The following is a 17150-nucleotide window of genomic DNA, read 5'->3' as shown; positions in this document are numbered from 1 at the left end:
TTTTTCTTGGCCAGTCGTGAACTTGTGCTAATATTCCTCGATCTTCCTCCATAGCCTGGATAATAGAGGCTTTCAGACAATTTTCTTCCATAATTTTCTAGTTGATATCACTGGTGTATTGTGTTGTCGGATCTGCTAGCACCCTCAAAGAGGAGACAATAGTTCTCTTGAGCTCTTTGTTCACCAAGATGAGTTCATCACAGGAAATTTTAATATGGTTGCAACACTTAGAAAGGGTGCATGCTAAAAAATCTTCTGTTGGATCTATTACACTTGCGGAAATTGAAGGCTAATGAGCCTGGAGCTTTGAACTTACTTCCTCAACCTGTTTCTGTAGTGCTTGATTATACTAAATAATTTGGTCTATTTTTGTTGATATGGAGAGAAGCTGTTATTTATACTACTTGTGTTTCACTAACAAATTATTGTGCAAGGCCTCCACTTGGCATGCATCCAATTGAATGAAAGTGAACAATTAGGGTGATGAACAACTTTGGAGGTCATCACAGGTCATAATGTTGGGTCCAAGGTACCAACTTTGTAATGTCTAGCAGTTGGCAACTGATTTCTCATACTACCCTTGTTCAGTGGTTTTATTACTAATATGGGTTGGGCTACATTGTGGTGGTGGAAGAGAAACGAAATTGAAAGTTAGGGGTGAGGTGTGAATGATTTATGTTCCCAGGATATCATAGTTAATAGTATGACTGACAAATGTTAGTAGGTGTAATTATAGTAGTAAATATAACAAATACATAGTACCAAACTTCTCATTTGAAGGGTGAACTACAAGTGCCTCATTTTTATTGTCCATAAAGGGTTGGATAACATAGTCTACATCCATTTCCATTTTAGTAATGAGTAGCGTTCCATATGGAGGAATGTTTGAGATGGTGGCTGAGGTGGAGGTTGTTCGCATTGATGGATTGCGTGACCATGGGGTGGAAAAAGTGGAGGGAAGATTATCTTCTCTGATGGTTGTGCTGGTGTGAGAGTGGGGTTCCTAGTCAGTAATATCAACAACTTGAGTAGATTCAATTTTAATTGGTTTCTTGGGAATTTACGGTGGCTTGGAAGCAAGTGGGCAAGTATTCCTGATAGAGGGTTTTGTATGAAAATGAGCACCCACTAGGGGAATTGAAGAAATGGATAGACTACAGGTCAAAGTAGAAATAACACTAAAACTAATAAATTCAAAAAATGTAGGAAAAGGACTTATAGACGCCCTGAGATCCTCTAGAGTGCTATGGAAGGAAAACATTTGTGTCTCAAGCTTCTTGATGGATGCATTGAGTGTTGCCTCGTCTAGTCTCTTCAGGGAGGTGGAAGGGGTTTCTCCAAGCAGTGGGATAGGAAATATTCCTTCAAACAAATATGTCATCCTCTCATCCTAAACTATTCCAACCATGCTATTCTAGGACAAGACTTCAGTGTGGAATGCTTTGTCTGAGAGAACAAATGGCAGGGCCCACATCTGAAACATGTCACAGTTGACGCACTTAGACTAAAATTAAGTGCTTCCATGGCTTATGCCAAACCATATATCTTTTGAACATTAATCTTGGAGAACTGGTGGGATCATGTGCCTGGCTTTGGTTACGTTCAACATTTTTTGGTACCATTCGACAAAAGAAGCCTCATTAATTTCCTTACTACTGAGATCCCTAGAGGTCTACCATGGGGAATATGTGAGGGCGAGGGGCTGATGATTGAAAACTAGTGTTATCTATCTACCTTCTAGTGGGTACCACTTCCACATTACAAAGGAAACAAAAATGTATTCATTAATAAAATATGTCACCCTCTTGTAGATATCGTCACAAGCTTCAAAGGGCTCATGCAACAGAAAACTGCACCAATTCAATTATGCTCCCTGTACACAGGATTTTGCGACCAAGATTATGTCTAAGGTACATTGACCTCTTGAGAAATGGCGAATGAGCTTTTCAGCAATTTTATAGCAAGTGAACTTGATGGTAGGATTGTTAAAATGTTCAATCAGGGCTCCCTTACCACCACATTGTGTATCATACCTGTTGTAGTAATTATTGTTGCCCATCTTATTGCCCCTCTTCGATGTATTATGAAATGAAGTTGTCACCATGGCTCCTATCGAATACAACCCTATGAGTCTGTGAATGTTGATGGCATGGATTGTGTATTCCTTCTCAAGCCATAGAAACCCTCTATCCATTCTGTCGATGAGGAATTTGATACATTGCATTGTCACTTCCGTAGTGCTAAACAGTGGGAGACTCTACATATTTAGTAACATCAACCTTTGTAGTCCTCTCAAGTCTTCTTTAACTCTTGAAGACTAGCTTTTGTTGAGTTTTGCAACAAGTTCTGTATAAACTTCACGTTTGAGCACTAGAAAATGGAATGAGTCTGAGAGGTCATTGCCCACAAGCGCAACCTTGTGATATTTTCCATAGAGAGGCTCAGTTTTGGTGATTCTTGAGTCTAGATTAATTGCTAGAAAAAATATTATGGTCTTAGTCATGGGTGCAGTTTGGAAACTATTCACAACAGATACAGGGGGCTTGAATTTGGGCTAAGGGCCCGAGAAATTTGAGACAAAATATAGACTTGGAAATTTGACCACCTATTCTTGATTTTGAGGAATTTATGATTTCCATGCAAACTAAATATAAAGACCTGAAACGACATTTGTGACTATACTACTTAACTAATTAATATAGTAACTTTCCATAGTTTATTCAAATCATGGAAATAATGATGATTGTGACCTGGACCTAACCTAGATGGCACGAAAACTGAAAAATGAGTAGTGGGATGATGGATAATTATGATGATATAATGGTTGGTTCATAGAAGTTGACGAAGGAATCATGTTAAGGATATACTGGGAGATGTTTAGCCCTAATGCAAATGGATTCAGGGACTTATTCCTAATTATTATGGATAAGATTACTAACATGTGCGATTCCCCAATCACAAGCAATCGAGGAGGGATTCACATGACTCACGCTACCAAAATAACTAAAGGAAAATAATTGGTAATTGATTCGACTAAAATAACTAACAAAAATAAAATAAATGATGCAAATGTAGAGACTGACACACTAAAATGACTTACTGGCTCTACCTAGACCTAACTACTACCTCTTTCTTGAGATCAAATCATTTTGATATAGGAGCGGTTGTGCCATGGAAGGGCTTCAGGTGTGCACCATTAACCCTACTATGAAATAAGACTCCATCTAGTTGCATGAGTTTGACAACTACCGATTCCTTTACTTCCACAATAATGAATGGTCATAACCAATGCATTATAAACTTTCTAGTATGTTTCAAGAACCTACTGTCATATAAGAGAACCAGATCCCCAACTACAAAGTATTTCCACTTTATGTTCTAGTTGTTCCATGCTTTTATTCTCTCCTTGTCAATGACTTGGTTGAATTCTACTAGGAATTTGGCTTCATCTAACTCCCACAGCTCGTCCAAACGTTTTGTAATTAATTCATCTTTTTTTATGTGAGTAGCCTATGTAATGAAAAGTTCGGGGATAATGAAATTGGTGGGTACTACAGCTTCTCATCCATAAACAAGTTGGAATGGTGTATACTTGTGTAGGCACTTGATGGTTGTATGATAAACTGATAATGTAGTTGGCACCCTCTCGTCCCAGTCATCTGGATTGGGAAAGAATATCATGGTGAGGCCCTTCTCTAATATTTTTTTGAAGGATTCCATAATACTATTTTCCTGAAGGTGGTATGGGCTTCTCTTATGGTGCTGGATCATAAATTTTGGCAGCAATTAAGAAATTGTCTTATTAATGAAGTGGGTCCCCTGGTCACTTATGATGCTCCAGGGGCATCCAAATCAAGCGATAAAATTTTTGAAGATGAACTTGGAAAAAATTTCTACAGTTCAATCTTTAACAAGTGCAACTTCAGCCCATCTAGTAAGGTAATATATACATGGTCCACTATGTGAGTAACAGAAGTCTACTAAAATTGGGTCAATAATTCCAACCGAGTATCATGGCAAATTAGGAGTTGAAAGAAGCTGAGAAAAGATTTTTCCCATGATTCAAACATACCATGTGCTCCCTCTTTCTCATTGACATATAATTTAGCTAAAGGGATAATGAGGGTACGTTGAAAAATTCTCAGTCTAACTAACTGCTCAATGATATTATTGGAGGAGAAATAAAGGTGAAATGACATGACATGGTTTGTTAAGTGTTCACCTGATTTTACTTTAAACTTGGGAATATATCATGGTAATTTGGTCAACATGGGAATCCTATTAGCATCATAGGCAATGGGGTCATTTGTAAACTAAAAAAATATGGTAGGTTAAGTGAATCCAAAAATGGTACAGTACACATGGGATTGGCCATCTGAGTGTCACTTGTTTGTGATGTAGTAGTATTACCTTGAGAGGAATATGTTCCTAACAAAGTAGCACAAAAGGATGGATGATTATAACAAAGTGGGATCAATATGTGGTCTTGAAGTGGAAGCTCGAGTAGAATATGGTTCAAGACCTAAAACTCCTCCAGCCAATTGTGGAAGGCTTTGAAGGTGACTAGAGTAGTGGGGTATCATGGGGTCCCTTATGGTTCCCTAGTGAGTGTGTTTACTATGAGGGGAATTTCCCAGAAAAACGAAAGTATCATCACATAAAATGAAGAAAAAATAAAAATTTAGTTTCCATTAAAATACCTGATGTGTGAAGCAATCCAATGTTGGAGTGTGGGTTTTATGTATGAAAGTGTTGTAGACCAAACACCCTACCACTCCATTAGTAACTGGGCCTTCTGGAAGTTTTTATGACAGTGGGGTCTCAAGTCACCATCCAAAAAACTAAAAAAGGTATGGATGAAGGGTTATAATGAAGGGTACTTTAGCCAATTCTCGAAGAAACTAGTGACACTTCCAATAGCCATATGAAATCCACTCTAGGTGCAAGTGCTCCCACACCTACCACCTATAGGAAAATATTCCCTAGAAATTATCCACTAAGCTACCTGCATCTAGTGTGGATGATATAATCTCAACTCGTAATTGTCAACATTGGACTTGGAGCCCCTACCAAGAGTCAAGAGGCTCAAGGAGCTCGTAATAGTTTATGGCCTAAGCATAACCCCTTCATGAGTTTCCTTTCACCAATGGATTTTTTCCACCAAATTATGGATGATTTTAGGCACCCTAAAAGTAAACTTCTATGTTTCAAATATGAAATAACCATGGGAGGTTTTTTGGATACCTAATCTCGTGATCCTAACTTAAACTATTAATTATTTTGTGACCCCTGTGGGTAAATTAAATGTGTTCAAGTTAAGATCTCTTTTAGAGGTATTGTGAATGAAGGAGGATGGCCTTCACTCAATTTCCTTAAGGTGTGAAAGTGAATTTTAAATGAAAAAAGTTCAAATATCTTATTCCCTAAATATCAACTAAGTGCAAGAGGGAAGATCATACTTTTTGGAAAAAGTTTATTTGAAGTGGATGTGTGGGGTGAAATGCATGCAAAGCGTAAAACTGAACATACAAAAATTGTTTGGATTGCAACAACCATGGATATTGATGGATCTGTTGCAATTTCACCCTACTTAAACTAAGTGAGGTTTACCTTGCAAAAACATAAATGATGGCATTCAATATGACACTTACTCCTCTTAATTAAAATATGTGTGTGATTCAAATTTACAGGGATATGGAAGGTAGTGATTTCAAATAAATTTCTAATTCCCTCAAGATCACATAAGTGTGAGAGGGAATAGAATACTATGTTTCCTACTTTCTCTAATCCTAGTCCCAAACTACAAACTTAAAGCAATTAGATAAATCATCCACATGGCAAAGAAATTAAAGAATATTCCCTACTTAGTGGCTAATTGGAGAAAGAAAAGCCTATCTAATTTGCAAAAAAATTTAGGAGTGAAGGCAAGTCACAAAAATTTGCCTTCAAATTAATAAGGAAATTAAAAGGAAAAATTGATTATCTGTAATCTATTTGGTTCCGGCTGTGCAGTCATGGGGATGGTGTCACATTTTTTTTTCAATGCCCATAGGGGAGCCCTAAAAAAATAAAATGAGAGGAATTAAATCCCAAGAGCCTTCAAAAAATTGACTCAAGGAGCACATTGCTGACATCAAGAATGGAAGAAATAAATCCTCAGCTCTTGTAGAGCACTCTACAAAGACTAGTCATCATATATGCATTAAGGGCATGGAATTAATCTCCAAAGAGAACCATTACTATATGAGGAAGATGCATGAAGCCCCAAAGATCATAAAACATCCCAACAATCTCAACAAAGGTAGTGGGATTGAGGTTAGAAGAAGTTGGACACCCCTACTTACACAAAAATACAACCTTTAAAAATTACTTCCGCCTTTACTCCTTCCCATTGACCTTCTCATTCCTATATTAGTATCATTAACCATTAATGATAGTAATTAAGGAATGATTAATTCAAATAAACTATATTAGCTATGGATGGTTTATTTTAATTATTAATTCATTGATTAATTATAAAACAAATTAAATTCAATCTTTAAACATTTAACCATATTAATATTTTTAATTATATTTAAATTTAATTTAATATATTAATATTTTTAATAATAAAATCTTTAAATATATTAATGTTTTTAAGATCTAGATTTAAAAATATTAATATATTTAAATAAGAAATAAAATTTAAATTTAATATTAAAATTATATATCAAATATTTTTCATTGTAACACTTTACAATTAAACATATGTATAAATTAACCTAATTAATATTAATTTTATTTAATATTAACATATTTCTTTCTTTTTTTGTCCCTCTATTTATAAGTTTCCTTCTCATTTTCTTTTCTTGACCTTTGTCATGACGATGGGTCTTGTTGTAGACTCGAAAAGTCGACATTCAAATATGTATACAGTGGAGCAATTTCTAACAACTTAATCACATGATAGGAATTACTCTGTGGTAAGGCATGAGGATGGCTTGCAAACTAAACATAGCATTACAATAATGAATACAATTGTAATGAAAAAATATAAAAGGTCTACAAACAACCAAGAGGATAAAACAAAATATTATGGAGTGGTCATTATTGTGGTATTGTATTTGGATAAGAGGTGTCCCAAATATAGTATTTATTTATCGCTTGGATGTAACCTAAAAGGAAGTCCACAATCACAATTTTTAGAGGTTATAAACAAAACAAAAATTCCATGTATAAAATGGAGAAAAAAAGCATAAGATGCACATTAGAAATGAAGAACACAAGAAACAAACTGAACATAAAATAATAGAAATGTATCCTCTTTATTAGTCGCTGGTGGAGATACAATAAATGAATTCCAAGACACTTGTAGGAGCTATGGAAATTAATGGTGCTCCCAAACTCTCAACAAGGATTTTCCTTTTCTTCAATCCTATTTCAAAGAACTTTTCTCTCAAAGAAGCTATAGAAAACTCTCAAAATGGTGAATTATTTAGAAAAGGTAACGCTGATTGCTCAAACAATTTTGGAAGCAAGACTTTTCTCTCCCTTCTTCTTTTTGGGTTAAATCCTGTGGTATTTATAGATTCAAAATTAGCTCATGCAACCTCCTTTTCCCATTAATGAGATAGGGGCTTCATAGGAGATGTGAGGAGTCCTTTGGAGGCTCCATAACTTCCCAATTAAGGTTGGATAGGCTTGCAAATGGGAAAATGATCCTGACATGTCAAGGAATTTTCGCCCATCAATGTGATGTTATCCACAGGCTACTGAGTTGTCACTTCGGTGGATGTTCTCGACTATCGAATAAATAGTCATGAGGATCCATGCAAAACTACTTTGGTACACTTGCATGATGTGATTGTTTAAATGAACCTTCAAAAAATCTTTAATTTTTTGGTTCCATGATGCTTCCAATGAAAATTTGTACACCCGTAAATGTTGTTTTTTGACACTGAGTGTATCCTAACATCTACAATTGTGTTTTCTATTTTTTCCCATAATAATAGTGTTATTTATTTGGTCTTATATGTATGTCATATGCTATTAATTGTAAATGATAGGGAAATTATCTAAGATGTGAAAACTCAATTGTCCTCTAAATTTGATATGAAGGATCTTGGTGTTGTAATTTCATTTTGGGTATGGAAATTAAAAGAGACCATGAAAAGAGGAAAGTATTGTTCAATCAAAGGAAGTAAATTGAGAAAATATTATAGAGGTTTAATATGTAGGAAAGTAAAACAATAAAGGTTCATATTCCTGTAGGTGAAAAAGTTATCTATGGATCAATGTCCCAAGACACGAGAAGAGGGAGAGGAGATGTATCATGTTCCATATGTCAATGCGGTAGGAAGTTTGTTTTATGCAATATTATGTACCAAAATAAACATTCACATGTAATGGGAGTATTAAGTATGTGGATATCAAACCAGGGAAGGAGCATTGGACAAAAGTTAAGATGAATTTTAGGTATATGTGTGGTAGTATTGGATATGGGTTGTGCTATTAAGGAAGACCATTATTAGGCATATTGTTGGACATACATATCTTTGTTGAGGGAGACTAGGCTAGAGATTTGGATCATAGAAGATATATAGGTGAGTATGTGTTTAACCTATTTGGAGGAACAATCAGATGGATGGGCAAAAAACAATTTGTAGTGCACTCTGAACTATAAAATTTGAATACATGTGAGCCATTCATGAAAGCAAGGAAGTAGTATGGTTACAACAATTGTTTTTAGGTATTAGGTTGGTAGAATCAGATGTAAGGATATATTGTGACAATCAATGTGCAATTTTCTTAGAAAATAACCATGTTTATCATTCAAAGACAAATAATAGTGATGTTTAGTACCACTTTTTGAGAGATATGGTTGAAGAGAAGAAGGTGCTACTGGTAAAGGTGGACATTTTGAAGGATTTTGTAGATCCTTTGTCAAAATCTGTGAGCACTGAGAAATTCTATTGGCATAGAGAAACAATGAGCATTACTATCATGGTTTTTTGATTATGTGCTCCTATGAACCCTTGCATTTAAGGGAAAATTAAGTGGGAGAATATTGGTTATGTGTTATATTATTTTCATAATTACTCATGTTTATACATTAGTTCCTAATGTGGGGGGGCACCACCCCACCCCCACCCTGCCCCCAATATAGATTTCGTTGTGGTGGGCCCAAGTGGAGTGACAACACTTTAAGGAGCCCCCTTAGGGTGGAGAATTTTTGGGGGCAATGCCTCCAAAGAATTTTTTATTGGAATTTTTTTCTTTTAAAATATTGTAATATCATAGTCAATTTTGACCATTCATCATTAGGTTGCATATTTGATGGTAGAAGTAATGTTAGGGTTTCTTTTTTCCCTAGAAGGAAACCCTATTTTAAGAGGGAATTGTGTAACAACTATGTAATAATTGAGAGATATTGAAAAAACTTGATGGTTTCCTGATTTTAGTCTTCCACAATAAAATATTTGTGATAATGTGTGTTTTTTCATTGCATTTTTTCTATTTTAATTAAGAATTTATTTATAGTAATTAAATTGTAGAAGGTTAAAGCTACAAAAAACTCCTCATCACATTTCACAATATAGACACTAGAAATAGGTGAAGGCTTTGAAACATTATGAGTGGTATAATTGATTGCAATCCTAAATGACACCCCACTTCCCACCACTTATCCATGCAATTGCAATGCCAATATAGGAGTTGAAACTATTCTAATATGTTATCTAAAGAATTGGATTAGATACTTTAGTTTCTTTCCCTCTTAAATAATGCATTGCATGCCAACAAGAATCTCCAAAGTATGCTCCAATTTTTGGTCTAGATATACAATATGGCTATTAGAATTCACCCACATGTATGAGGATATTCAAGAGATATTTTATCATAATTTTAAATTGTCTATTTGTGTTAGGATCTTCATCAAAAAATTGATAATTGTGGCTACCTTCAAACAATTTAAACAAAATAATTCTATCAAAATATTTCCATGTATTAATTCCTTGGGGAAAAAAATTCATCAAATAATTTCTAGGGAATTCTTTCATCAACCAAGAAGTTTAATAAAATACTTGTGATGCAAGCATTTTATCAAATATTTCATAAACATGTCCATTATAATATGGAATCGATATGCTCACAAACTTGTATATCTCAACAACTACATTCATATTGATGCCATGGATAGCCATGTTTCTCAAAGTCCATATGTTAATCATGAATAATTGGGTTAAACATATTATTGGATAGGATACGGATCTTCAATTCTTTCCATATATGATGTTACAATTGCTCGATTAATTATAATGACTACATATTTTCATGTAAGGAATGCGGATGGTTGACCTTTGGAAATATAATCTATAATCTTTGAGTGTTATAATTTTTTTTGTTTACATTCCTAAAAGACACCATAGCACCCACCACCCCTCACGTAATTGCAATGCCAATATAAGAGTTGATTCTATTCTAATATTATATCCTCTAGTTATTTACCCTCATAAAGAGGCATTCGACTATGCTCCAACTTTTGGTCTATATACATAACATGTAGCTATTAGAATTCACCCACATGCATAAGGATCTCCAAGAGAAAGACGTTATCATAATTTGAAATTTTGTCTTTGTGTTCAGATATTCATCAGATAATGGATGATCATGGCTTCCTTCAAACACTTACACCAAATATTCTATCAAATAGTCACCATATATTAAACCCTTGAGAAAAAACATGTCATTCAATACTGGTTGTGCAAGCATTTCATCAAATAATTAAGGTAAAAATATTATGTTAAACACTTTCTATATGTCAAAGCCTTACACAAATATTTAAGAAAATGAAATATTTTTTCAAGCACTTAAAAAAACATATTCATCATAATATGAAACCTATATTCCAACCACTTTCTTCATATTTATGTTTTGGGTGAATGTTTTTCTTAAAGGCCGAATGTTAATCACGAAGAATTGGTGAAACATATCATCGTATAGCCTTATGTATCTAATTATTTCCATATACTAGCCTAGATCCATCTTAATTTTCGATCTACCAAGTACATAGAGGGAACAAATCTCTTTTCACTATAAAAGAAGTTTGCTTCTCAAGATATTTGATCCCTATAGTGGCTTGGTAGAATTGGAGTTAAGATGGATCTAAGCTGGTTTAATTTCCCTCTTTAAATAGGCTATATTCCATGTGAATACCATGGGCTCTGAATAACTAATCAGAACTTATACAGGAACAAGAGAATATAGAACAAACATAAACACAAAGATGCAGCAGAAATAAACTTTATTTATTTAATATCAAAGAACTAAAATATGCTTACATACTTAATGGAAATAAATAAGCTCAGGCGATGGTAGCTTATCTCTGAGAAGAGATGTGGTGGCTGCATGCCTTTGAACTATGTTACAATGAGGCTCAAGGGAATTTTTATTATTGAACAATGAGGGAAAACCCTAAACAACCAAAAACCTAACCCCAAGAGATGGAACACCAAGCATTTGTGGGCCCCATTGGGGTTAGTTGGCTAGCCAACTTCCCAGGGTTGTAACTTGGTCATATGATTTTCGTTTGGCACATACGATACCTCGTTGGAAAGATCTCTCTAATTACTACATGAATTGTAGCTAACCCATAAATGTGATAGCTACAAACCTCATAAAACGTCATTTAGAGGAACCAAATAAATTCAGAAGTTCAGTGCCCAAAAAAATGATAAAAATAGTAAATATTGCTATAATCAAGAAAACAGATGAAACTGGCTGGAAGTATAGGTGAAATAAGTGGGTGGCCACCCATATCCACTAGGATCAGTTCTCCCCACCTAAGAATCAATGGTCCCCATTGTGTGCAGAGCGTCCATGAGGTGAGGAAATTTCCGTTGAACCTGGTCCATGGAGAACCACTTTCCCTAGTGAAGGAGTTGGCATGCTTTAGCAACGCGATATAGTTGGATCCTCTGTTGGCGTGTGTTCTTGATATGTGTCTCCATAAGTTTGTTATTTCTGGCATGTTCCATGCATCGTGGGTTGACATTTTTTGGTGTTAGTTTCTCAACAACGCTGGATGTGTCCAAAAATTGGGGAATGTATGGTCGCAACCAGTCCACATTGAATATTAGGTGCAAGCCAAGAAATGACAGAATGTTAATCCCAAAGGCATTGTCCCTTACAAGCTTGGTGATGGTGTACAACTCATATCAGAGTAGGTGAATTTTGTGGTGGATCCCAACGAGGCACTCCTTCTACAAATGTAACCAAAATTTGTCTCCCAGCTCGAACCTATTTGGCACCCGACGTTGATCATGATGTTGCTTGTACATAGCATTGGATCGGTCCAATATGTCATGGACCTGCTGGAAGATGTGCTGAATGTGCTGAATGAAGTTGTTAGCATAGTCAACATCAACCTGGACATGAGCCAAATCTGCCTGAGCAGCTACAAATTGTATGGCTACATCAATGGGATATAGTGGTTGGAATCCCAACCCCACATGAAAGGAACTATGGCTAGTTGAGCTATGTAGAGCTCTCTTGTAACTATGTTGCACATAAGGGAGGATTTTATCCCATGTACGTGGATGATTCAGGTTATACATGCACGGAATTTGTACGATCATCCTCTTGACAACCTTTGTTTGGCCATCAATTTGGGGGTGGAAGGTCATTGTTGGGAACGGGTCCCCTAGGGTAAATTTTGGGGTTGAAAGCCTAAGTTTTGGGGCTAAAGGCCCAGGTTTTGTATAAAGAATGTCAATTGTCCGCTTTTTGTGGTCACGGAGCATGAAGATGTAAAGAGTCAAGAATGGTTTCTGCCCTTAGTTTAGGTAACTTGTGTCAGCTTGATGAGATCCACACTTGGTCTGTGGACCATGGGAATGTATAAAAAGGGAGAGTGTTAGAAGAGTCTAAGTAGTTCTTAGTAAGTTTTTTTGGAAATTTATTGATGTAATGGGTCTGTGAGAGCTAAGAGCGAAGAGTCTTAGCATAGGAAGGAGGCTCTGCAGCTGTGTGCACAGAGACCTAGGGTAGAAGTCCCCAACTAAGTGCGTGGACCCCTATAGCTGTGTGCACAAGGAAGTAGAGTCTATAATGAAGATATGAAACCTTAATAAAGATAATTATTCTGGAGATACCTATGTATGAGCTATTTTACTTCTTTTATGAATGTATGTGGTTATGTTATGTTGAATACTAGATTTATGATTTAATGTTGTATTGATGCGTGAATCTATGTGTTTTAATTTGTCATATGAAAAAAAGTAAGAATATATGTTTACAAAAAGATAATTATAATGCATGTTGAAGTTATCCAATACTTAAGCTAATCTGGGTAGACACAGAAGTAAGGGTAATTACAAAGGTGCATAAGTATCTGAATTTCCTATTCAGGGTACACGAAGGACAATCGTAGACCTTCGCAAAGGTCTCAAAGCCAAATAAGAGAAGTATATCGATAAACACTAAAAGGCTTATTGACCTATGTGAGGGAAGGATTAGGGTATAAAATGACATCATAATTATCTCAAGGTGCAGAAACTTGGTTCCTGCATACCCCCATATTGCTTCGGGTGAGACTTCAATCCGCATTCCTCAGATTGATGCCGAAAGCGCCAGTAGTGTAGGGATTTTCTTGGCTAATTAATGTTAAACCTAGGTTAGGGCCCATCAAGCCAACAGATAGTTCCATTGCTGGGACCGAGATTTACATAACGAGATGTGTGATGTCGCATTACTAGAATCCAACTAAGAAGGAGATCAAAGATTAGTTGGATAGAAAGATCCACGCATTCGCGACACAAGAGAACAAGAATCCATGATTGATGAAAGAACAGTGGTTGGATAGATACCTATACATGGAGATACACGAGATCTTCTTCTATTCCTTCTCGATCAAGTTGTATGAGTGGATCGCGAAATTGGTAGATGGCCAAGGAAGGTGGAGGCTTGACGGTCCAATAATCTGGACCCTCGAGTTAGTGCAGAGATTAGAAGCCTCTGAAGATAATATCGCACGTGTTGTCAATCATTGAATCGATTGTATCATATAAGGGTTCATGACAAAGTTCGCGGTCAATACCTCGGTCAGTTACAGTGAAGTAGAGCACTGCTTCTTTAAGGGGGCATGAGGTAAGTATTTAAAGTACCTAAATACTAGGATTAAGATGCTCTTGTGTAAAAAGCAGATTATGTAACTACCTTGATGTTTGGGGCTATGTGAAGTGGAAGACATTCAAGAACAAAGGGAAAATATTCCCTGGATATAGCCCGCTAATTGAACCTCCTTTGAGTGACGACGAGGAAGCAGCATAGGCATCTCCACAGAGTGTTGTTCAGTTGATAAAGAAAGGGTTCCTGTGAATACCCCATCCACCCACACTGATGAGCCTCATCATTGAGTAATTATATGGGCCTTAATTTACCTTAATTTACCTCCTAGCTTAGTCAAACCAACTATTCTCACAACTTATTTCATACTTTTGATTATATTTTGTTTATGAGATGAGTAGAGTTGGATATTTTGCTTTGTGTTCTCATGTGCATGTAATGCAGGAATAAAGGATAAAAGCAAGGAACTATGGTAAATACCTTGGTAAAAACTCGAATGGGACAAGGGAGAGGAATTAAAGGAGGTAAATCCTCCTCATTTACTGCCCCTTGATTACAATATCCCTCCATTAGCTCAAAGTACAAACAACCCCCATTCTAGAAGGCAACCAAGCAAGTGAAGGTGGAATGTTATGCTCTTGACCTGTGAGAAGATACTAGAATACCAAATATGCGAAGAAATATAACCCAGAACACAGAACAATGAGAAATAATAGCATGTATTTTATTATTCATAAAGGAAAGCAATGTTCACTTGCCTCTTCAAGGGGGCAACCTCCAATAGAGCAGGGCTCGATTAAAAAATAAGACACGACACTCCTCAATGGGGAGTCTCTATACTTTATATAGGATTCATACATGCAATACCATGGGTCAACACCATGGTTCTTATTAATACCATCTATCTAATACCATGGCCCATTTGCAACTAACTGTGGTCCCTTCTTTAAATGTCGGTCAACCACTTACAAATTTTAATATGGGATTTATTGACTCTTTAACTAACTATAACTATGACTCGACCCTATTACATAAATAACAGGGTTAGGGTTGGACCCTAACAATCCCTCCCCCATAAAAATAGCCTTGTCCTCAATGTTGAAGCTGCGGAAACTGCTGAAGAACAGTGGTTGGTTCCCAGGTCGCATCTTCTGGAGAGGTGTCTTTCCACTTGACGAGGACTTCCTTGATCGTGTAGCTGCACAAGTGTCATTCTCGCATGTCAAGAACCTGTTCAGGTTGGATCCAGATTGAACCTTCTTCATCCAATTCCGATAGACTGGTTTGAATTCTTGCAATTGTTCCCAACCACTTTCTTGAGGCATGAGACATGAAAGACAGGATGGATTTTTGCAGTGGGTGGCAAGGTTATATTGTAGGCTACTTCTCCGATGCGATGAAGTATTTGATATGGTCCGTAGCATTTTGGATATAATTTATGACAAACCTTGTCTTTGAGTGATGTTTTCTTATATGGTTACAGCCTCAAGGATACCTGATCCCCTTCTTGAAATGTGCACTCTGAACGATATTAGTCTGCCTATTACTTCATGTGATTTTGAGCTTGATGGAGATTATCTTTGAGGTGGGCAAGCATGGTTGAACGGTTCTATAGGAGTTGATCCACTACTTGTACCTTAGAGCATCTTGGGATATAAGAAGTAGGTGAAGGTGGGAGTTGACCATAAACTGCTTCATATGGAGTCATCTTGGGGGTGGCATGATAGTTAGTATTATACCACCATTCGGCTAGAGGTAACCACTGTACCCATAGATGTTGCTTTTCTAAAGTGAAACACCTGAGGTAGGTCTCCAGACATTTGTTGACTGCTTTAGTTTGACCATTAGTTTGGGGATGATAGGAAGTACTGAGTTGTAGTTGGGTACCTTGTAGCGTGAAGAGTTCCTGCCAAAAGTTACTGGTGAAGATCGGGTCATGATTAGACACAATGGAAGTGGGCATGCCCTGCAATTTGAAGATTTGGTCCATGAAAGATTGAGCCACCAAAGCAGGTGTAAAAGGGTGGGGTAGGGTGCAAAAGTGAGCATACTTAAAAGTCTATCCACAACCACCATGATGACTAACTTTCTGCCTGAATTCGGAAGACCAGTAATGAAATCCATAGAAACCTTCATCCAGATTGAGGCAGGGATGGGAAATGGCTGTAAAGTGCTTGGGGATTTGATTGTTTCTCCTTTGTGGCGTTGACACACATCACACTCAGCTACAAATGTAAGAATGTCCTTTTTCATGCCTGTCCAAAAGAATGAATGCCAAGTGTGAGCATAAGTCTTCTGAAAACCTGAATGGCCTGTAGTGGGAGATGAGTGCAACTTTACCAAAATGCAACTTTTGAGGGTGGATGTTGGTGATATCACTACTTTGTCCTTGTAGTGAAGAATCTCATCCTGCCAAGAGTATCCTGTTATGGAATTTGGATCTGCCTGCAATTTATTAATGAGTTGAGATAGTGAAGGATGTGAAAACCATTCCTTGCGAGCCTCTTCAATCCACTCTAGAATGGGAAGAGAGATTGCTAGCAGGGTGCTCTCCTCCTCAAATTGGCATGATAAAGCATCCGCTACGACATTTTCGCACCCTTTCTTGTAAATTATCTCATAATCATATCCCAACATTTTGGGTAGCCATTTATTTTGTTGTGGAAAGGATAGGCGTTGTTCCAAAAAGCATTTAAGGCTTTGATGGTCTGTGCAGATTTGGAAACACCGCCCAAATAAGTATGGTCGCCAGGTATCCACTGCATGTAAGATGGCCATCATCTCCTTTGCATAGGTAGATTATCCCAAATTTGTCCCACTTAGTTGCTGGCTAGTGAAGGCCAAGGGTCATCCTTCCTGCATTAAGACAGCCCCAATACTCGTACCTAAAGCATCACATTCAATCACAAAAGATTTGTTGAAGTCAGGTAGTGCCAATATGGGAGTGGAACACATGGCTTGTTTGAGAGCTATAAATGCCTATTTTGCTTCATCATTCTAGAGGAATGAATTTTTCTTGAGAAGGTGAGTGAGGGGTCTAGCAATGT

The sequence above is a fragment of the Pinus tabuliformis genome, chromosome 1_2, assembly GCF_031772625.1.
Source record: "Pinus tabuliformis cultivar Carrire ecotype Pingquan chromosome 1_2, CPIR1, whole genome shotgun sequence".
NCBI lineage: Eukaryota > Viridiplantae > Streptophyta > Pinopsida > Pinales > Pinaceae > Pinus > Pinus tabuliformis.
Note: the sequence above shows the minus strand (reverse complement) of the source record.